The sequence below is a fragment of the Xenopus laevis genome, chromosome 5S, assembly GCF_017654675.1.
Source record: "Xenopus laevis strain J_2021 chromosome 5S, Xenopus_laevis_v10.1, whole genome shotgun sequence".
Taxonomy (NCBI): domain Eukaryota; kingdom Metazoa; phylum Chordata; class Amphibia; order Anura; family Pipidae; genus Xenopus; species Xenopus laevis.
The window spans coordinates 2,416,602-2,441,818 of record NC_054380.1 but is presented as its reverse complement, the minus strand read 5'-3'; the positions used below and the strand labels follow the sequence as shown (position 1 = coordinate 2,441,818).

General features: G+C 39.7%; 1 protein-coding gene across 3 annotated transcripts in view; it reads right to left on the bottom strand.

The window, feature by feature from the left end:
• The window catches only part of meis1.S (Meis homeobox 1 S homeolog), a 172,167-nt gene that overhangs the window by 105,435 nt on the left and 41,515 nt on the right, over positions 1–25,217 (bottom strand).

Genomic DNA, 25,217 nt, shown 5'->3' with positions numbered 1-25,217 from the left:
ACTCTGGCACTTTAAAAAATTTTAATCAACTATTCGCCACCTAAAACCTGGCGAGTTCATGTATTAGTCAATGGGAGAGGTCCAGGGACCAATTTAGACATGTTACTAGCCTTCCTGACATTTGAGTATCGAGTTTAGTAAAATTTGAGTCGAATTCGATTACAGTTTTCGAGTCGGTATAATAAGAGTCGGTAAAATGTGATATTTGATTTTCTTAAGAAGTAACTCTCCCAATCGAATTTCAAGTATATTTGAATTTAATAGAGTTAAAAAAACTCACATGAATTCAAAATTTGACCTTTAGGCAGATTCAGCAAAAAATCTCCTCTTCTTCACGGCGACTAATCTTCGTTTTCCGAAGTCGCCCGGAGTTTTCTCATGAGGCAACTTCGGGCAACTTCGAAAAACAAAGCATGCTGAGTTCCATCCCACCGGCGATTTTAATTCTAGCCAACGGGAAGGCAGGGAAAGGCAGTTTGGGCAGATTAGTCGCCCGAAGAAGAGGAGATTTGTTGCCAGGCGGCTAATTCGCCAAATCTGCCCGTGTGTCTCTGCCCTTAATAAATGTGCCTCCCGGAGTAGCTGTCTCATTAGCTTTCAACTCTATTGTAATTAAGAAAAAAGAATCTTCTTTAACTCCTTGGATACTGTCGCTGCCAGAGGAGCATTCCAACACATCAGAGGATTCACAGGCAGCGAAGCGGTTAATACCATCTCACATTGCAGACCCCCACTCAAAAGATTTGGACTTAATGAGCAACCGCATTTTGTTTGAAAAAAAACCAAAAAAAACCCGAAATTTAAAAGAAGGCAACAGTAACAGGAAGCTTTTAGTTGGGAAGTTGAGGTTAAGGCTAAGGCCACACTAGGCGATAGCGCCGCGATTTGACTCGCGGCGACTTTTCGCCGCGACTTTTAAGCCGCAATCGCTGGGGAAACTTTTGCGCTGGCGTCTATGGGGAATCGCGAAAAATCGCCAGCGTAAAAACACACGCGGCGATCTTTTTTCTATTGTCGCTCGAAATCGCCTAGCGAGGCAATTTCGAGCGACAGTAGAGAAAAGATCGCCGCGTGTGTTTTTACGCTGGCGATTTTTCGCGATTCCCCATAGACGCCAGCGCAAAAGTTTCCCCAGCGATTGCGGCTTAAAAGTCGCGGCGAAAAGTCGCTATCGCCTAGTGTGGCCTTAGCCTTAAAGTGCTGAGCAAGAAACAATGAGCCGGAGAGATAACGATGGAAATGATATGGAACAAACCTTAGAAAGGTCCTGCCTTGTGTGCTGCCATGTGATATAGACCAGCAGAGCTATTTTGCTTGTGTTTACTTGGAGGTATTTGTTCCTGTGCAAACCATATACAAACAAAGAGTGGGGATAAGCAACTTCCACATCGCCCGTTGCCAGGGTTTTCAGGTTAAGCGTCGCTCACACATTTCAGCACCAAAACCATCGATTTGTTCAAACTGTTACCCCGTAACCAAGATCGTATTACTCTTAAAGAGGCACCGTCTTGTCTTGGTCGTCAATGCAACATCGCTTTTTCTTTTCCTTTCTGGGATATTTCTTACAAACATGAATTCAGCTCATACATTCTGTTTTGTGACCAAATGGCAAGAGCTCAACATTCGGATCAGTCCAATATCCCGAGCTCAATGTGGTCATAACGGGGAAATGTCCGCTTGTTTGTTGACCTCTCTGAACAAGCAGATCTTTAGGGCAGAGACACACGCTCAGATTCGGGTTGATTAGTAGCCCAGCGACAAATCTCCTCTTCTTTGGGGCGACTAGTCTCCCCGAACTGCCTCCCGACAACTAGAATGTAAATTGCTGCAGGGATGGCACTCAGATCGCTTCGTTTTCCGAAGTAGCCCGAAGTTTCCTTGCGAGCAACTTCGGGCGGCTTTCGCCTCAAAAAAGACGAGATTTGTCGCTGGGCTACTAATCAACCCGAATCTGACCACGTGTGTCACTGCCCTTAGAGGAAAACTATAAAGTAGGGTGATGTCAAATAATGTTGTAACAGTTGGGGGCTGATTCACTAAGGGTCGAATATCGAGGGTTAATTAACCCTCGATATTCGACTGGGAATTGAAATCCTTCAATTTCGAATATTGAATTCGAAGGATTTAGCGCAAATAGTGCGATCGTACGATCGAAGGATTATTCCTTCGATCGAACAATATAATCCTTAGAATCGAACGATTCGAAGGATTTAAATCCAACGATCGAAGGAATATCCTTTGATCAAAAAAAGTTAGCCAAGCCTATGGGGACCTTCCCCATAGGCTAACATTGACTTCGGTAGCTTTTAGGTGGCGAAGTAGGGGGTCGAAGTTTTTTTTAAAGAGACAGTACTTCGACTATCGAATGGTCGAATAGTCGAACGATTTTTACTTCGAATCCTTCGATAGACGTAGTCGAAGGTCGAAGTAGCCCATTCGATGGTCGAAGTAGCCCAAAAAAACTTCGAAATTCAAAGTTTTTTTACTTCGAATCCTTCACTCGAAGTTAGTGAATCGGCCCCTTGATATCCATGGGTTGTTTATACCCCAACCCATAATATATTGTTTCCACCAGAGAGATATTTTGTATTAGCCTTTTTCTTCAGAATGGACTAAAAAGAAAATGTGTTAAAACTCAAATAGCTGTGTCCTAATAAGCAATTCCATCAATTCCTCCAAGCTTGAAGCAGCAATCAAAGCTATTTGTGAGCCCCAAGCCATTCATGTAATTTCTTTTAATGGGTTAAATTCAAGTAATGGCCACCCAATCCACCAAGACAGTGAAATATTATTTATTACTGTTATGAAGATCCACAAAATATGGTTTTATGAGGAACCCACTTGTATTTAATTATAACTAGTATTCCTTTAAGGTTAGGTTTCTAGGTAACTGCTATCTTCCTTTCTTTACTAAAGTTGGCCACAGACGTAGAGATCCGCTTGATTGGCGATGTTGCCAAACGAGCGGATCTCTCCCCGATATGCCCACATTGAAGTGGCTGATATCGGGGCTGATCCGATCGTGAGCCCAAGGGTCTCCATTATAATGGATCCAATACGGGCGGTTGGATCGCGGGACTGCATACACACATAAATGCGGCCAAGATGAAACTGGATTTTTTAACCTGCCCAATCGAGATCTGGCTGACTTTCGGACAGATATTGATCGGGGAAGCCCGTTGGATGGCCCCACACACAAGCCAATAAGCTGCCGTCTCTGTCGGTCTGTCGGCAGCTTTTATGGGCCCATGTATGGGGGCCTTAAATCCTTTGCATTCTTTTGAGCTCCCTCTCCCACACCAACAAAAAAAAACCAGGTAACTGTGTGAAAAGAAGGCCCTTCAGTTGGACGTTTGTTTGGCCAAGGTTGCTCAGGGGTCAAGCATTCGAGCAGTTGTTAACACAAAGCCCCCAACTGACTCTGCACAGTCTCCAGTCCTGAGTGTTCTGATCTGTAAATTACTCTCCACCCTGGATTCTTCTCTGTTTAGCAAAGAACTAACAAATCCTTTCCCATGAAGTGGTCTCAGTGACAAATAAATACATCAAATTCTCTTAAGCAGAAACCGTAGAAGTGAAATATTCCAAATATGGAAACTTTATAGATTTCATTTGCTCAAAGGGCCTTTCAGGAATGCCGTTCAACTCTCTCCTCTATTATTTCTCTTTAAAGAGATACTGTCATGTGACAGTCAATGTCACTGCCCCTGGTCATGTGACTTGTGCCTGCACTTTAGGAGAGAAATGGTTTCTGGCAGGCTGCTGTTTTTCCTTCTCAATGTAACTGAATATGTCTCAGTGGGACCTGGATTTTACTATTGAGTGTTGTTCTTAGATCTACCAGGCAGCTGTTATCTTGTGTTAGGGAGCTGCTATCTGGTTACCTTCCCATTGTTCTTTTGTTAGGCTGCTGGGGGTGATTTCACTCCAACTTGCAGTACAGCAGTAAAGAGAGATTGAAGTTTATCAGAGCACAAGTCACATGACTTGGGGCAGCTGGGAAATTGACAATATGTCTAGCCCCATGTCAGATTTCAAAATTGAATATAAAAAAATCTGTTTGCTCTTTTGAGAAATGGATTTCAGTGCAGAATTCTGTTGGAGCAGCACTATTAACTGATTCATTTTGAAAAAAAATTTTTTCCCATGACAGTATCCCTTTAAATAGCTAGTGAATAAAGTACCCCTTATTGTACAATATAAGGATAGTATAAGTCACCGAGGAGTTCCCTGATCATATAAAAACATGAGGCCGAAGGCCAAGTGCTTTTATACAGGTCATGGAACTCCGAGGTGACTTCTAATATCCTCAGATTTTCCAACGAGGAGTACTTTATTTATTATAATACACAAGTTTTAGGAGTCATGTGACAAAAATGACATCACTACTCACCGTTTATAATGGATGACCTCACTAGTCACTGTTTATAAGGATATAATTTACATGATATTCATGGTTCTTGTGTATTATAAAAATATAATAGCGTGCCAACATATTCCAAAGCACTTTACACAATGATTATACTTCATTCACATCAGCCCCTGCCCCAGAAGAGCTTACAATCTAAACTCACTCACATTTACACACACATACTCTGGACAGTGAGTTTTATAAGCTCCCTGTATGTTTCTGCATTTTATACAATGTACAGTAAATACCAATTTCACTGTTAAAACTGAGTTTCTCCTTTTTTTTTGCTCTGAAAAAAAAACAATTCATTCTTATAAAAATGGATTTCCCTATATGCATGTGAGAAATGAATTTAATTTAATCAAAGACGCAGCAAAACAAATTATCTTAGCTCTCAAGGTCAAAATATGTCCAGTTAATTTAATTTCGTGTTATTTGAGACTTGTGCGACTTTATTAGTGGTGCTTGCGAAGCAAAGCATCACTACTGTTATCTTGCAAACTTATTTTTATTCTTCTTCCGTATGAAAGTTTGGCGCGTAACTAGTCCCGCACCGTTTGTCCTAGACCCATGAATGAGGTGTCAAATCGTGCGGCTTAATCGGGAATGGGGTGGTATGACTTTTCTAAGGGGTGGGTGGTTAATTGCCCCTTGCGGGGGCAATTAACCACCCCGAAAAGTCCCATAGATTAACATTGAGGCCAACTTTTGACGGATTCTAGCGCAGAGAGGGAATCTTGTAGAAACGTTAAATTTACCACATTTGAAGAGGTTTGCGACCTGTGTCAGATGATACCCCACACGAGGGTATAAGTTTTACCCCCGGGGCAGGAGAGGTCCCCAAATTTGCCCCATTGACTTATAATGGGGAATTTATCGAATAATTAGTTTGTCGCAGACCCATGAATGAGGTGTCAAACCGTTCAGCTTATTCGGGAATGGGGTGTTGTGACTTTTCTGTCCTATTTTGGGGACCCAAAAAAGTGAGCGGAGCCGCAAACAACCAATCAGATTTTCCCTATTGACTTCAATGAGAAAATGTAAACAGCTGTAATTCTCACAGTAATAAAGCCAGAGCTCCCAAACTTGGCACCGTGGGTCACTGGGTGACTGCGGCCAAAATTTACAAAAAGTGGGCGGAGTCTACAACAGCCAATCAAATTTCAGCCATTCAATTAAATAGGAAAAATTTAAACTGCTGCCGCTCTTAGACGGTTAATGGCAGGGTCCTCAAAGTTGGCACAGTTGGTCACTGGGGGACTGGGATTAAAATTAAGAAAAGTGGGTGGAGCCAAAACCAACCAATCAGATTTCTTTGATTGGTTTTAATGGGAAAAATTAAGAAGGCTGCCATTCTCTCAGTATTGATGTCAGGGACCTTGAATATCACAAATGTGGTCGCTGGGGGTTTCCACTTCAAGTTTAGAAAAAGTGGGCGGAGCCACCAACAACCAATCGAATTTCATTCATTGATTTTCAATAGAAAAAAATAGAAATGCTGCCATTTTTACACATTAAATGACAGCATTCCCAAACTTTGGTATGTTAGTCACTGAGTGACTGTGGTTCACAATTAGGAAAAAAAGGGGCGGGGCAACAACAACCAATCAGATTTGGGCCTGAGTTTTGCCACGGCAAGCACCACTCACATTTTCTTCAGGAAATGTACCTCTCTAGTTACTTTATATAATCTAACTGCGCAGAAATTTCCTTTCTCGGTTGCTTTTCGCCTCTCAGACAATGTATCTCTGTTGAATATTTGACACTTGAATATTATCACCAGCATATGGTGTAGCCCTAGCGGCAAGTTTATCTTCATCTTCTTGTAAGTTAAAATTAGTTCAACGTCTCAGCAGCTCCACCCATGACTTTGGTTATAATGTTCATAATAAAGAAATAATGCTAAACACGTTTCACGTTCTGCAGGCTGAGCCCCGGATAAAGAGCTGCCTCTCTAATATTCAAATATAAAGGATCTAGTGGCCTCCTTATTGGACTTGATGTAGAGAATGGAATTAATAAAGAAACATCTTTTTTAATATTTAATAGAATGATATACAATATTTATCAACTGAATTAGCTTACGTTGCGCATTTCTTCTCTTCGTATCTGTCTTAGCTGAGTGCACATATATATATATATTTGAGTAGGAGTTGCCATATCCCCTTCATCAGTACAAAATAAACCCCTCATAGACACAATACAAATGACTGTATATCACGTATATTTGCCAATCAAAGCATTTTATTCTAATATCCATAAAGAACATCTCAGTTGAGGAAGCGATTATTCAGAGAAGAAACATGCATATTTATATATTTATATATATATATACATTTACTGCAAAAGATCCGCACTCATGGGTCTTATAATTTGTAAATATCGTTTTACTTGTTACAAGGGACTAACGGTTTGGCCTACCCTAAGGCCTTTCTCAAAATGCCAAACTGATCAAGAAACATGGTGGGAAACAGCAGCTGTAATGTATCTAGTATTGGTCAAGTAGAGTAAGGGAATGAGGTGTAATAATCATATTGATAGGGTGAACAGAGAAAATCCTAACAAGATATGTGAATTTAAAGTTTTAACAGGCAATTTAAAGTTTGGGAGATTGATACATTTCGGGTCATTTATCAAAGCTGGGCAAATTTGCCCATGGGCAGTAACCCATGGCAACCAATCAGATTGCTGCATTCATTGTTCTACTTGCAGCTGGTTTAAAAAAAGCTAATCACTGATTGGTTACTATAGGTAACTGCCCATGTGCAATGAGCCCCATTGTGTTAATTACTTTCTAAAGTGAATGATACATTTGTAACATAAGCAACATACTTAGCTTAGGCGTCAAAAAATGTTGGCCGCACGTCGAAAAAGCGGGTGTCAATTTTCGAGTTTCACTAATTTTTCGATATTTCTCGAATTTCCTTCGCCCATCACTACTAGTGACCCATAGCAACCAGCTGGTAGCATTTAGTGGTCAGGTATTTGAATACAAACGACTAATTGGTTGCTATGGGCAAATGGTGTTGGCAAATTGAAGACGGTCCAAAGGTAAAGAAGATCAATATTTACTTTCCCAAAATTTGCCTTGCACCTACGCCAGTTCTATAGTCAGATGCTCCTCTTATGACCCCAGCTTCAGAAGTGGAACAAGAAGATTTTTAAACCCACTGCCAAGGTTTTGTTCAGACTTTTAGACTGTAAGCTCTACGGGGTAGGGTCCTCCAGTCTTTTGTCTCCTTGACACTGAGCACCTAATCTGTATTGTAATTATATTTTATATTTATGTGAATTGTATTTCTAATAATGCACTTATTGTTTTGTTTTTTATTCCAATGACCCCTTGTTTGTTACTACAAATTTATTGTTTTGCTGTACAGTGCTTTGTCCTCAAGGAGCGCTATACAAATAAAAATATATATACATACATACATTTACAGAAAGAATTGTAATCCCCCAATGTTTCCTCCTGCCTTTATTTTCTTCCATTTTCCGAAGTCTCCCGAAGTTTCTTAGTGAGGCGACTTCGGAAAACGAAGCACTCCAAGTGCCATCCCGCAGGCAATTTACATTTTAGCCGGCGGGAAGTTTTATTAAAGGGACACTGTCAAAATGACACTGTTTTTTCAAAACACATCAGTTAATAGTCCTGCTATTACATCACATGACTTGGGGCAGCTGGGAAACTGACAATATGGCTAGCCCCATGTCAGATTTCAAAATTACATATAAAAAAAAAAAAATCTGTTTGCTCTTTTAAAAAATGGATTTCAGTGCAGAATTCTGCTGGAGCAGCACTATTAACTGATGTGTTTTGGAAAAAAACAGTTTTCCCATGACAGTAACCCTTTAAAGTTCCCATCCCACATAGGTGTTGATGTATGAGAGTAGGATTTAGCCTTTACTTGTATTACTATTGCAAACACATCACGGGCCTCATGTGAAGTTGTGCATAAACACCAGCAAAGTTTGCCCTAGTCAAGTAACCCAAGGTAACCAATCAGACGTCTGCTTTCATTAATCTAACTGCACCTGATCATTAAAAGCTCATTGCTCATTGGTTGCTATGAGTTACACAAACATTCTCATTCTGCCTGGGCTTAACTCCCATGGACTCGTGGGCTCACATTCCTTCAAGCTGTTTTCACAGTTAAAAATAAAAGTTTTCCATACTATAACAGAATCGTAATTGCACAGGTTCTTTTCAGCAGGATGAGAGATGTAAATAAAGGCTTTACATGTGATTATGGAAACTACAGCAGATTGAGAGGCTTCACATATGTGAGCGCAGCAGCTTGATCCGCTCCACACAAAGCTCTGTTTCTACACAACTCCGCTTTGTTGGAATGTGTTGATTTCTTTTTAAAGGGACAGTTCACTTTACACATTTCCTACACTTAGATATAAATAATAACTTTTTTTTTTCAGTCGCTTTTATTTTGCTATTATTTCATTTATTTTATATTTTAAATAATTTATTCAGTAATATCCAGCATCGTTGTGGCCATAATCTGATAGATTGTGCCCAAATTTATGGTGTAGAACCGATGTAGAAAGGGCCGTTATAATGTATTGGGGCTGGAATTATGCCTGCGGGTCTCCTATTGGACAGTCCTGCATAAAGTGATACATAGCAGAATCAGAGATATATCAGCAACGTATGCATCAAATTGTAACAGTTGCTCTGTTAGTAAAGTTTGGGGAGAATACTCAGTGGGTGGAGAAATGTATCCACTACTTATCAAATTGTAACACAAGCTGCTGTGTAGCCATGGGGGCAGCCATTCAAGCACAGGATACACAGTAGATAACAGATAAGCCTTGTACAATAGGATTCTACATAGCTTATATGTTATCTACCGTGTGTCCTGTGCTTGAATGGCTGCCCCCATGGCTACACAGCAGCTTGTTTATATAAACTATAGTAGTACTTATCTGTTATCTACTGTGTATCCTGTGCTTGAATGGCTGCCCCCATGGCTACACAGCAGCTTGTTTATATAAACTATAGTAGTACTTATCTGTTATCTACTGTGTATCCTGTGCTTGAATGGCTGCCCCCATGGCTACACAGCAGCTTGTTTATATAAACTATAGTAGTACTTATCTGTTATCTACTGTGTATCCTGTGCTTGAATGGCTGCCCCCATGGCTACACAGCAGCTTGTTTATATAAACTATAGTAGTACTTATCTGTTATCTACTGTGTATCCTGTGCTTGAATGGCTGCCCCCATGGCTACACAGCAGCTTGTTTATATAAACTATAGTAGTACTTATCTGTTATCTACTGTGTATCCTGTGCTTGAATGGCTGCCCCCATGGCTACACAGCAGCTTGTTTATATAAACTATAGTAGTACTTATCTGTTATCTACTGTGTATCCTGTGCCTGAATGGCTGCCCCCATGGCTACACAGCAGCTTGTTTATATAAACTATAGTAGTACTTATCTGTTATCTACTGTGTATCCTGTGCTTGAATGGCTGCCCCCATGGCTACACAGCAGCTTGTTTATATAAACTATAGTAGTACTTATCTGTTATCTACTGTGTATCCTGTGCTTGAATGGCTGCCCCCATGGCTACACAGCAGCTTGTTTATATAAACTATAGTAGTGTTTCTGAATCAAATGCACCAGTTTTACCAGGGCAGGGCAACATCACATTGCGAGAAAGTCAGCAATCTGGCTACAGGGAAACATGGAAGAATACAAATCGAATTAATTCTAAAGTTTACATTAGAAAAAATAGAAATGAAGCGGCTGAAAGAAGTCATTATTTGAGGTGTACAATTTGGAAATAGTAAGTTTTGTGACGGAGAGCTGCCCCTTTAAGAAATCAGCAATGCGTTGCATATCAGTAATAATAAATATTTATGTGATCGTGGAATGGACTTTGCAGCCAGTGTTCCTTTAAAGGCCTTTGGCTGAACCATGGAAATAATATTTACACGTCTGGATTATCTTGTGACTGATTCGCTTTGAGCAGAGCTTTTCAGAAGACACAGTCTGCCGTCTGGATGTGGCCCACGAGGGGATTTAGGGTGGTCTCTAGTCTAGAACCTTGTGTCATTTCTATTTCATCTCTGCTGTAATTCCTAGTCACATGGTACAATTAGATTAACATGAAAAAAAAACTTAATTAACCCTAAGGAGCCAATTGGCCTACACTGGCTGAATACTAATAATCACCATCACTGATATCATTTTTGCCAGTGTAATGGTTGTACTGCTTTAAAGGGATCCTGTCATGGGAAAACATGTTTTACAAAACACATCAGTTAATAGTGCTGCTCCAGCAGAATTCTGCACTGAAATCCATTTCTCAAAAGAGCAAACTGATTTTTTATATTCAATTTTGAAATCTGACATGGGGTTAGACATTTTGTCAGTTTCCCAGCTGCCCTCAGTCATGTGACTTGAGCTCTGATAAACTTCAGTCACTCTTTACTGCTGTACTGCAAGTTGGACTGATATCCCCCCCCCAGCAGCCTAACAACAGAACAATGGGAAGGTAACCAGATAGCAGCTCCCTAACACAAGATAACAGCTGCCAGGTAGATCTAAGAACAACACTCAATAGTAAAATCCAGGTCCCACTGAGACACATTCAGTTACATTGAGTAGGAGAAACAACAGGCTGCCAGAAAGCAGTTCCACCCTAAAGTGCTGGCTCTTTGTGAAATCACATGACCAGGCAAAATGAGCTGAGATGCACCTACACACCAATATTACAACTAAATACACTTGCTGCTTCAGGAATGACATTTTATATTGTACAGTCAATTATTTGCAGTATAATTTAGAAATAAAAACAATATCATAAAAAATCATGACAGAATCCATTTCAGGTATAGAGATCCCAATTATGGAAAGACCCCTTATCTGGAAAACCTCAGGTCCTGAGTATTCTGTTTATCAGGTCTCATACCTGTGCTGTTATATAAAGAGTACAACGCTGAACTGATCCAGACCAAATTCAATTTGTATTATTCAGAGAGTGCGTCAGTCTAGAGAGTCACGGCTCATAAGAACAACTGTGTATTTAATACTCGCGCTACAGTATCTAAGTCATAAAATGGGACTTTCTTTCATTTTCCCACAGCTGAAATGAAGGTGAACTAAATCAATTAGTCACTTGTCATTTCCCACAGCAATTTGGTCTTTTCCTCTGGGAATAAAACATTTTCCTTAAGCTACTGCTTATTACTCTTATCAGCCCAACAGCCATAGAAGCTACAAGTCCGATATTGAGTAAAAGGAGGAAAAAAGAAAAAAAATCAAGGTCAACAAGCGCTTGCATTTATGTTTCCCTTTAGCTGCAGGGTCGGACTGGGGGGCCCGGGGCCCACCGGGACTACTGTCCAGGGCCCCCTGACCCCCCCACCCCCCTACTGTGATGCGCGCCTGCATGACGGCGCGGCTCGACGCTCCTGCTTGAAAGGCGCCGTTCAGGGATCTGTATGAATGCCGCTGCGCGCATGCGCAGATGGAGCGGCGCTTATAGAAATCTTTTTTTTTTTTCAAACAAACTTGTCGGGAGAGGGGTCTGGCCCGGCGGGGGCCCATTAAGGGTCGGGGCCCACCGGGTTTTTTCCCGGTTTCCCGCCGGGCCAGTCCGACACTGTTTAGCTGCAATTGCTCCTGACATTCACTGGGGCAATAAACACAAGTCAACTGCTCCATGAAAACTGGAGACTCCTCATCACAGGAGCGAGCGCTGCAATGGCTGAACAATCAGGCAATCCTGCTGGAAATCCAAGTGTGCACATACATATACTATATATACACACACACATACACACTATATATATACATACACACATACACACTATATACACACACACATACACACTATATATATACACACACACATACACACTATATATATACATACACATACACACTATATATATACATACACACACATACACACTATATATATATACACACACACACACATATACTATATATATATATATACACACACACATACACACTATATATATATACACACAAACACACACACTATATATATACACACACACACACATATACTATATATATATATACACACACACACATACACACTATATATACACACACACACACACATATACTATATATATATATATATACACACACACACACACACTATATATATATATATATATATAATACACAAAAGCCATGAATATCCTGTAAATTATATAGTGAATAAAGTACCCCCTCTTGTAAAATATAAGGATATTATAAGTCACAGAGGAGTTTCATGACCATATAAAAGTACGAGGCCGAAGGCCGAGTGTTTTTATACAGTTCATGGAACTCCGAGTTAACTTCTAATATCCTCATATTTTGCAACTGGGGGTACTTTATTTATTATAATACACAAATTTCAGTGAGTCATGTGACAGAAATGACATCAGAACTCACCGTTTATAACTGATTACATCAGAACTCACCGTTTATAAGGATATAATTTACAGGATATTCATGGCTTTTGTGTATTATATCCTTATAAACGGTGAGTTCTGATGTCATCAGTTATAAACGGTGAGTTCTGATGTCATTTCTGTCACATGACTCACTGAAACTTGTGTATTATAATAAATAAAGTTCCCCCAGTTGTAAAATATAAGGATATTAGAAGTTACCTCGGAGTTCCATGACCTGTATAAAAACACTCGGCCTTCGGCCTCGTACTTTTATATGGTCATGAAACTCCTCGGTAACTAATATTATCCTTATATTTTACAAGAGGGGGTACTTTATTCACTATATACACACACACCCACATACACACTATATATATATATATATATATATATATATATATATATATATATATATATATATATATATATATATATATATATACACACACACACACACACATATACATACATACACTATATATACACACAATGGCACATACATATAATATATATACACTAGGAATGCACTGAATCCAGGATTCGGTTCGGGATTCGGCATTTTTCCGCAGGATTCAGTTCAGCCGAATCCTTCTGTCCGGCCGAACCGAATCCGAATTTGCATATGCAAATTAGGGGCGGGGAGGGAGATCGCGTGACTTTGTCACAAAAAATGTTTTCCCCTTCCAACACCTAATTTGCATATGCAAATCGGATTGGTATTCGGACTAATCTTTCGCGTATATAATATATATAATATATATATACACACACACACACACACACACATATATATATATATATACAAACATACAATATATATGCACACACAAATACATATAATACACACACAGACATTTATGGAAGCAATCACTGAATGAATGTCTCAAACCCATTGCCACCAGTGTAACAGTTAAGGTGAGAAAACAGACACTAGATCAGCTTCTCTGGCACAGATGTCACAGCAAGTGAGGAAAAAAAAACAACTTTCTAAAGTCTTTTGTACTTGGCGGTTGCAAAAAGCTTTTGCTGCGGGAAAACGATTGTATTTCCATGGCTGCCAGGGTGGACACCCATGTTGTTGAACTACAACTGCATTGTGACAAGACGTTGGCAGCTGTTAGTTGTCCACCCCTTAGTGCAGAGACACACGTGGAGATTCGGGGAGATTTACTCGCCCGGCGATAAATTGCCTCTTCTTTGGGGCAACTAATCTCCCCGAACTGCCTCCTGCCGGCTACAATGTAAATCCCCAGCGGAATGGCAATCCGTGCACTTCATTTTCTGAAGTCGCCTGAAGTTGCCTCACGAGGAAACTTCGGACGACTTTGGAAAACAAAGCGCTTAAGAGTCTGTTCCAAATTACCCTTTTATCCTAAAAATGTAAGGTAAAATAAAAGCTTAACTACATATTTTATCAGCACAAATAAGAGCCGCCATTTGGGCTAATAGACAAGTTATGTGTAGGGGGTTAGCATTGCAATCACCTATTAGTTTATTTTGACCCCTACGCAGGAACTCCATACATGTGTGAAGTTGCTACGGACACTTAGAAAAGACTTTGACCTCTAAGTAGTGACACTGGCCTTTGGCAAATGGTGTTTCCAGACGGAGAAACTTTTTTTTTCCTAGAGACACGGGTTCGTTTCCAGCCAAGAAACACCCCAATAAAATGGTTTATGATTATTTCCCCATGAGTGAGAATTTGGATAAGGACAGATAAGACAAGTGAGTAAATAAACACTACTTATCTACTATTGACTTAAAGTTTGGTTTCAAAGTGGCAGCTAAATGCTAAAATCGTGTTATCATCCAGGGCTTCTGATTGGAGCTGATTGTTCAACCAAAAAAACAAACCCCAAATCATCTGCGTTTCGTAGATATGAGTTTACATGACATTGTGTGATTAAAAAAAACTCTGTTTCCCCTTTTGGAAGGAAGAGATACAACTCTGGTGTGGAGGAATTGTGGGTTTTATTGCTGTTTATTTACAGCCGCGAGTCTGACTGCAAATTATTGACTATAAGCGGACGGGTTGATAGTTTTGAAAAAGTGGGAACTAAATAAAATACATCGCAAGATAAGCAATCCTTGACACTAGAACTTGCACTCTACAGCCTTTCCCATTACAGTTCCACTATAACTACAGCACTAATGGGATACTGTAATACAATGTACAAGGTTTGTCCATATCTATAAATGGTATACACTAAAGCAGTGATCCCCAACCAGTAACTCATGAGTAAAGGTGGCCATAGATGCAAAGATCTGCTCGTTTGGCAACATCGCCAAACGAGCGGATCTTTCCCCGATATGCCATTAACAAACATGGCTATATCGGGTGTAATCTGATTGTTCGGCCAAACGATCCGATTACGATGTGCCCTGGGTTCCGGCAGGATCGGTCGGGTCAAAATCAAACCTGACCGATCGACCAAACGACCGATCTCCGCCGGACGAAAGAAGTCGGGACACGCCACACACGATCCGAAAATCGTACGAATCCTCGATTCGTACGATCGGATCTGTGTGTCTATGGCCAGCTTAACATGTTGCTCTCCAACCCCTTGGATGTTGCTCTCAATGGCCTCAAAGCAGGAGATTATTTTTGAATTCCAGACTTGGAGGCAAGTTTTGGTGCATAAAAAACAGATGTACTGCCAAACAGAGTCTCAAAATAGGTTGACAATCAACATAGGGGCTACCAAATGGCCAATCACAGCCCTTATTTGGCACCCCAACAACATTTTTCATGCTTGTGTTGCTCCCCAACTCCTTTTACTTCTGAATGTTGCTCACAGGTTCAAAAGGTTGGGGATCCCTGCACTAAAGTATTCATTGTAAATGTAGCACTGAATATAGAAGTCCCTGTTTGTACACAGGCCCAGAAGATAAAGTATAAAGCAATTAGACTTTATAAAACAGATGTCTATGTTATACACCAGTGATCCCCAACCAGTAGCTCGTGAGGAACATGTTGCTCTCCAACCCCTTGGATGTTGCTCTCAGTGGCCTCAAAGCAGGGGCTTATTTTTGAATTCCAGACTTGGAAGCAAGTTTTATTGTATAAAAACCAAGTATGGTGCCAAGTAGAGTCTCCTGTAGCTGCCAGTCCACATAGGGGCCACCAAATAGCCAATCCAACCCAAACCCCAATGGACTTTTCCATCCTTGTGTTGCTCTCCAACTCTTTTTATATTTGAATGTGGCTCACGGGTTAAAAAAGTTTGGGGACCCCTGCTATACACCGTGTCTATAGTCACCTCCCTGCATGGCATCAGGGCTACCAGAATTAATTGCATTTACCATAACAATAAAGCCACAGACATGGTGACAAATGCCCCAATCTCTCTCTCGGCCGAGGGTCGTATCAAGTCAAAAACAACCACATGTTATCGGCATCAGTAATATCAGTAAAGGTCAACCAAAGACAAGCCGAAAGATTCCAACGCCTGCGTGACCTTCGGAGCTCGTGACAAACTGCCATCAGTCAATGTCAGCTAATGACAGCGGCTCTTTAGTTAATCAATTGTTCTAAAAAAATGATCCAGAAAACTACTGGCAGGGCCGCTCATTTTTTACATCAATGCCTGGGAAGTATAAAAAGCTCATTTTCCCTTTTTTTTTAGATTTAAATAAGCTCATTAGTAAAGCAGTTATTGGGTATCAGGTCACCTTACAGAAAGGACGTGTTTTTAAAGGACACATTTTTCATATTCTAGTGGAAACACGTCCTGCTAATTAGTCGATTTTAGCAGCGAGGGCAGGGAAGAAATCCAGGCAAACGATGGGCTTGGGACACACAGTGAGAAAGACAGAGGGACAAGGATTTCTGAAGTTTATATAGAGGCTTGTTTGTCTGCAGGCAGAGGGAATTTAATCTGTTTATTGGTCTTTTTTATATTGACAAAGCAATATGGCGGCTCATAATGAACATATTTATATATTTATATACACCTACTTTTGTATAATGGGCCAGGACTAAAACAATTGCAGAAGGCTGAAATTAAAGAGATTCTGCCATGATTTTTATGGTGTAGTTTTTATGTCTAAATGACACTGTTTACACTGCAAATAATTGACTGTACAATATAAAATGTCATTCCTGAAGCAGCAAGTGTATTTAGTTGTAATATTGGTGTGTAGGTGCATCTCAGCTCATTTTGCCTGGTCATGTGATTTCAGAAAGAGCCAGCACTTTAGGATGGAACTGCTTTCTGGCAGCCTGTTGTTTCTCCTACTCAATGTAACTGAATGTGTCTCAGTGGGACCTGGATTTTACTATTGAGTGCTGTTCTTAGATCTACCAGGCAGCTGTTATCTTGTGTTAGGGAGCTGCTATCTGGTTACCTTCCCATTGTTCTGTTGTTAGGCTGCTGGGGGGGGGGGAAGGGAGTGGTGATATCACTCCAAATTGCAGTACAGCAGTAAAGAGAGACTGAAGTTTATCAGAGTTCAATTCACATGACTGGGGGTAGCTGGGAAATGGACAGTATGTCTAGCCCCATGTCAGATTTCAAAATTAAATATAAATAAATCTGTTTAATCTTTTGAAAAATGGATTTCAGTGCAGAATTCTGCTGGAGCAGCACCATTAAAGGGATACTGTCATGGGAAAAAAATTTTTTTTCAAAATGAATCAGTTAATAGTGCTGCTCCAGCAGAATCCTGCACTGAAATCCATTTCTCAAAAGAGCAAACAGATTTTTTTATACTCAATTTTGAAATCTGACATGGGGCTAGACATATTGTCAATTTCCCAGCTGCCCCAAGTCATGTGACTTGTGCTCTGATAAACTTCAATCATTCTTTACTGCTGTACTGCAAGTTGGACTGATATCACCCCCTCCCTTTCCCCCCAGCAGCCAAACAACAGAACAATGGGAAGGTAACCAGATAACAGCTCCCTAACACAAGATAACAGCTGCCTGGTAGATCTAAGAACAACACTCAATAGTAAAATCCAGGTCCCACTGAGACACATTCAGTTACATTGAGAAGGAAAAACAGCAGCCTGCCAGAAAGCATTTCTCTCCTAAAGTGCAGGCACAAGTCACATGACTGGGGGCAGCTGGGAAATTGACAAAATGTCTAGCCCCCGATTCGTTTTAAATAAAGCCTTGTAAACAATTTTTTGGAGCATGGAGCACCCAACAAATGATCTATCAGATATATAATAAACACATTATACCAAATACTCAAATGAAAGGAGAGTGATTTAGAATGTTATCACCCACCCAGGCCCAGATTTGGCCCGGTCCTTCCCAAACTTACTGAGAAATGTAGGAAATTCATGATAATTACAGTAAAATGACATTTTCACAAAAGCAATACTATTACTATTAAAACCCTCTAATCTGTGCGAATTGCTCTCTTTATACCGGGAATAATTGGATAGTAACGTAAAGAGCCAAATGTGAAAACATCATTAACATATCGGTTGGTTTGAAATGTTTTTACATGTTTCAAAGATATTCAAACTAGTCCTAGACTAGCGATGGGCGAATTTGTCCCGTTTCGCCGTAAAATTCCAAAATTTACTGCGAAATTCATGAAACATCGAAGAAATTGCGAAAACGCATTGAAGTCAACGGGCTTCAAAATTATTTTGATCAACTTTGACGCCCGTGACAATTTGACATTTTTATGCGCGTGACTATTCTAATGTACGGGCAAATTTTTTTTTGACACGCCGGATTTTTCGCCGGTGAATTTTCGCTGCAGTTTCACGAATGTATTCACCAGCACCAAAACGTGGAAGTTCGCCACGAATTCGTGTCTGGTAAATGTATTTGTCCATCACTATCCTAGACTAGAACTAAAACTAGAACCTGCGTCTGCAAAGGGGCATCAGTCTCAAATTAAACTCCGTCCTGAACCTAAAATGCTCCTTTTGTTTTTATCAAATTAAAATATCTTCCATGGCCTCAGCCCCTTTGAAATGGCCCTTAAGAAGGAAACGAAGGAGGCCGGGCGATGCCTAAGCTGAGCCATAATTGGAAGTATTTGAAAAATGAAGTGTCAGGTTGGTCAATAAAGGGCAAAGGTCAAGGAGAAGGACAGAAATGTGCTCATTAAGACGTCCAATCAGCAGGCTCCCTCCAGCCTATAACATTAGTGATCAGACAGCGAGCGGCTTCACTTATTACTTTTCATGTTCATGGAAGGAAAAAAAAAAAAGGAGAGCTGCTAAATAAATCTTTGCTCCGTCATCTGGAATAAAACGGAGGCTTCTCCATGGAGCCCAGAATTCTGTTGGCTGCACAACTACCTTGAGATTCCCTTAATAGCGTGTGGGATAGACTTTGGTTTGCAGGAATTCACCGCTCAAACTCCAAACATTTCATTCTTGGAATAGAAAACCAACAACCAATCTGATATCATCGATGAGCCGTGTTTTATAATACATTCCCGTTTCTCCTTCTCATTTTTCTTTTTACTTGATGATGATTCCTATAGAGCTGTCTGGGGATTTCCCACCGGGGCCCAGCCCAAGAGACGTTGTGCAACGACACAAAGTCATTATATCCATGTTCCCCAGTTCTTTGGTACAGATACGGGATCCGTTATCCGGAAACCCGTTATCCAGAAAGTTCTGAATTACAGAAAGGCTTGTCTCCCATAGACTCCATAATTAAATAATCCAAATCTTTAAAAATTATCCCTTTTTCTATGTAATAATAAAACAGTCGCTTGTACTTGATCCCAACTAAGATATAATTAATCCTTATTGGAGGCAAAACCAGCCTATTGGCTTTATTTCATGTTTATATGATTTTCTAGTAGACTTAAGGTATGAAGATCCAAATTATGGAAAGTTCCATTATCCGGAAAACCCCAGGTCCCAAACATTCTGGATAACAGGTCCCATACTTGTATAAGCTCAATGGTTAGCATTGCAGGGGTCCTATCTGCAAAGAGTTTGTAAATTCTCCCCATGCCTGTATGGCTTTCCTTTGGACATACCTCCCAACATTTAATAGAAAGAGGGATAAAAAGATTTGGTGTGTGGAATGCGGCGAAAATATTTTGACCACGCCCATTTTAGTGGCCACCCCCCAATTACCATGTCCATTTTACAAAATTTGGCAGGTTATGAAAGTTTGAACATATTTCTGTGTTTTTTATGTTATTACAGTTTTGCTAATGAAGGTGAATTGCCCTTTAAGCCGTAGTTTCCCCCAGTGACTTGCTTATCTTAAATAGTTACAATTGTTTCTCTTCTTATCTTAAATTGTTACAAAAGTGACTAAGGGCAGCTGCCATGTATTCTGGGTTCTCTGCCAAAAGCCAATTAAGTTTTAGAAACTTTGTATCTTTTTCTGGCTGGAGATCAAAGAGAAAGTCGTGACATTTCAGTAACAATTCAAGACTGCGGGTTGAGATTTCAAAATCGGGACTGTCCAGCGAAAAACGGGACAGTTGGGAGGTATGTTTGGGTGCTCCAATTTCCTTCTAAACTCAGGATCACATGGGGGAAAGGGAGGCCCATCGAAACGACTTTAAGGGCCCTCCATGTGAACTGAAGATCCTTCATCCCATCAATTTGCTGGATGAATCGGGGCTGTGACTGTTTGCAATGCGATGTGCCCAAGTGGATCGCAGGGTCGAAGTGAATTCGAGGGAATTTCGAAGTAAAAAAATTCAAAGTACTTTTCGGATACTTCAACCATCGAATAGGCTAGTACGACTTCGACCTTCGATTCGAATTAAAATTGTTCGACTATTCGACCATTCGATAATCGAAGTACTGTCTCTTTAAAAAAAAAACTTTGACTTGAATACTTCGCCAACTTTATCGTACGATAAAATAGTTTGAATCGTTCCGAGTACGATCGTACTACGATTGGAATACGATCTTACGATGTATAAAATCCTCCGACTTTGAATTCGAATGTCGGAGGATTCTATTCGATGGTCGGATTTCGAGGTTTTTTCTACTTCGAAATTCAACCCTTGATAAATCTGCCCCTAAGAAGCAACTTCCCTGTTGGTATAATGTGAATATGAAAGAACAAGACCATCAATTACATAAAACACGCAGGTAAAACTGTTCCTAAAGGAGAAAAACCTGCAATATTTATATATTTGGACTTGAGCATTTTCTTTCCTATAATACTCAAAAGTAAATAAAATGCGCCCAGCCCTCATTAAGTTGCACATGTTGGTTGCCGGCTGGAGATGCTTTTAGATCCATATGAGCAGCAATGCAGCAAACAAATAAGAGCTTGAGCTGTGTAGTCGCATTATACACAATTGCGCAATCAATAAAAGATTCACACAAGTGACTTTGTCCCAGAGACATTTGTACAATTGAATCCCAATGAACCTTCCAATTCAGTTGCTGCAACAAAGAGCTGATCTGAAACCTAAAGCATTGGGGGGTGAGCACTCTTTGTGGGGCCCCGTAGAGCCGAAATTCAATGCAGAGTATAAGAAAGGGTACCCCACTGCGCCTCTTTAATGGGCTTTCTCTCAATTTTCTGGAATGTCACTGCAGCTATATCTGCAGAAGGGCGAGAGTAAAAGTTTATATCAGGGTTATTCCACCTGCAGCCTTCACATCTGAAAGCTCTTGGGGGGTTGTTGAATAAAAATAAGACTTTGTCGCTTTAAGGACAGCCCTTAATAATCTAGACATGAGGCATTAAGGGGCAGATTTATCCAAGGTCGAAGTGAAAATGTAAATTTATAAAATTAGAATGTCAAGCTAATTTTTGTGTACTTCTACTAGGGCATAGTCCAAATTCCATTCGAATTTTTGAAAAAAAAATTTTTACAATTTGAATATTGAAATTTATCATGTACTGTCTCTTTAAAAATTTGACTACGGCCATTCACCGTCTAAAACCTGGCGAATTGCTGTTTTAGCCTATGGGGGACCTCCTAGAACCTATTTGGAGTCAATTCGTGGATTTTGAAAAAGCAAAGGTTTTTTTTATGGAAAAACTTCGAATCAAATTCGATCGAATGCGCTATTCCTTCAATTCGAATTCAATCAAAAATGGACCTATTAGATCGAAAAAAACATTTTTACTTCATTTAGGTTGGTCTTTTTGAATTTGAATTTCGAAATTTGAAATTTGACCCTTAATAAATCTGCCCCTAAATGTGACTTTAACCCACATTTAGGGATTATTTACTAAAATCTGAATTTTTCTGATTAATTAATTTTAAACAATCCGACCAAACTAGAATCAACGATTTACCCTTAATTATCATTTAAAAACCATGAATAAATCGGATCGACAAAAACCGCAACTTTTGTCACACGAAAACCACAACTTTTACTGATTGTTGCGGGAAAAATCTGAATTCCCAATTTTTGGGGGAAATCAGCAGAAAAGCCCGAAATGTTTGAATTAGCGCTGACAATAGTATCTTCAAATTGCAAATAGGATCTTTGCCATTGACTTCTACGAGACCTCAACAGGTCGAAGATGGAGCATTTTCGGATTCTGACTTTTTACAGCCTCGGGGTATAATAAATAGGGATGCACCGAATCCAGGATTCAGCCAGGATTTGGCCTTTTTCAGCATTATCCGGCCGAATCCTTGTGCCTGGCCGAACCAAATTCGAATATGCATATGCAAATTAGGGGCAAGTAGGGAAATCATGTGACTTTTCGTCACAAAAGAAGAATTTGTTCCACTTGTTCCTTTCCTGCCCCTAATTTGCATATGCAAATTAGGATTCAGATTCGGTTTGGTATTCGGTCGAATCTTTCACCAAGGATTCGGCCGAATCCCGAATAGCAGATTTGGTGCATCCCTAATAATAAATCTCGCAAAAATTTGAGGTTTTTTTCCACAAAAAATGTCAAATTTTATAGTAAAAAAAAAAACCTCAAGTTTTTACCATTTGAACTGTAATAAATAAATAAAGCTGCAATTCCTTCCATTTGCCAAACAGATGAAACATAAAACACATTGGTATCTGTCAATAGGTGCGTTGATGATAGAAACTCTTGATTCTTACTTACATCACTTATTACACAGTTTGTACCGGGAGAAGGAACTCATAGCAAACAACCAGCAAGTTGGACCTACGGATTACCTGCTCATAACTAGTGAATTTCTGGCAAATCCACGTTTCGCCGCCGATAAATTTGCAAAAATTCGCCAACACTATTCAGACGCCCATTGACTTTAACGCCGGCACCAATGTGGTCACCAATTTTTGAGTTTCACAAATTTTTCCCTGTTTCTCAATTTTCGCTGGAAATTCACGTATTTTCCCGTGAAACGGGAGAAATTCGTGCATCACATGGATTGCTATGGGTAACTAATCCAGGTGCAAATTTTGCACCAACTACTGTATGTCTACATTTTAATGAAAACATCTCATGATGCTGTAGCTTCTTGGTCCAGAAATGGTTTTAATATGAAAACAAGGGCACAGGACAACTCCAGTAAAACAACGGAATGTTCTTCTAAGTAGGGACTAAAACCTGGCAGAATTGCTCAGTATTATAGAAGTATTATCAGAAGGTAGGCATGTGCAGAGCAACTAGTTAACCATAACTATAAGCAAACTACCCTTATAATCATGCATATTCCATAAATGGCAAGATATCTTCAGATCCCATGATTTCAATTTATCTAAAGACATTTAATGGGTATCCCAGTGAATCATTGTACAGAACTATAGTGAGGTCCTCCTATAGTTACAAAGGTCCTGAAAAACGTTGTGGCCCCTAAATTCATGCTCTTTTCTAGCAACACAATAAACACTCACAAAGCAGAGAAAGGGCACAAAATACTAATTACAACACTCACGTTAAAAAAAAAAGCTATATAGAGTCAAACCAAATAAATATTAAGCAAACAAATTAAATAAGAGGAGCACTGAATCCCTCCTGTAGCACAACTCATAATCATCCACTCACATGTCATGTTGGGGGGTATTTCTATAGCACCTTTAAAATTTAGGGGCAGATTTATCAAGGGTCGAAGTGAATTCGAGGGAATTTTCAAAGTAAAAAAATTCGAAATTCAGAGTAATTTTTTTGGATACTTCGACCATCGAATAGGATACTACGAATTTGACTTCAAATTCGTTTCGAAGTAAAATCGTTGGAATATTCGACCATTCGATAATTGAAGTACTGTCTCTTTAAAAAAAAAGTCGACTTCAATACTTCGCCAAATTAAGCCTGCCGAAGTGCTATGCTAGCCTATGGGGACCTTCTAGAGCATTTTTCTAAGGTTTTTGAAGTCGAAGAAAAATCGTTCGATGGATGGATAAAATACTTTGAATCGAAGGATTTCATTGTTCGATCAAACGATTTTACTTCGACCGCAAATGGCCAAATTCAATGTAAAAAAAACTTCAACTTCGATATTCGAAGTCGAAGTATTCCAATTCGATCGTCGAATTTTTCTACTTCGAAATTCGACCCTGGATAAATCTGCCCCTAAAAGAAATGACTGTGTTTAAGAGGAAAGGTCTTTTCTCCTCTGTTGAAACTTCCAGGAGCATTTTTATCAAGGGATGAATTTCAAATTTGAAAAACTTCAAAATTCAAAAAGACCAACTGAAATAAAATCGAAGGTTTTGTGGCCAAATAGGTCCATTTTCATTCAAATTCGAATTGTACGATTCGAAGTAATAGCGCATTTGATCGAATTCGATTCAAAGTTTTTCAAAAAAAAAACTTAGATTTTTAAATCAATTGACTCCAATGGGGTTATAGGAGGTCCCCCGTAGGCTAAAACAGCAATTCAGCAGGTTTTAGATGGCGAATTTTCAAATTTGAATCGAATTTGGACTATTCCCTAGTCGAAATACACAAAAATCAGCTCAAAATTCAAATTTTTTAAATTTGAATTTTCACTACGACTTTTGATAAATCTGCCCCTCGGTGTTGTTTTAACCACTGGGAATTGTCTTGCATCACTTGTAATAATGGAAATCCAAGGGTTTATGGCAATCATGAGCAAATCTCCGCCAAAAAAAAGCAATCGTGACTCATGTAGCGTAACCATAACAATTTCCAAATTAAAGGGGTCGTTTTTCTGCCTATTTCCAGCCTTCAAATGGGGGTCACTGACCCCTTCTAAAAACAAATTCTTTTTAAGGCTACAGATATAGTGCTGATTGATACTTTTTATTACCCCTCTTTCTATTCAGTCCCTGTTCATATTCCAGTCTCTTATACAAAGCAATGGATGGTTGCTAGGGGAATTTCGACTCTAGCTGCCAGATGGCTCAAACTGCCAACTGAAGAGCTGCTGAATAAAAAGCTAAATAACTCCAAAACCACAAATAATAAAAAATGAAAACCAATTGGAAATTGTATCAGAATATCCTTCTCTACATCCTACATAAATGTTAACTCAGAGGCAAACAACCCCTTTAAGTGTAAATGG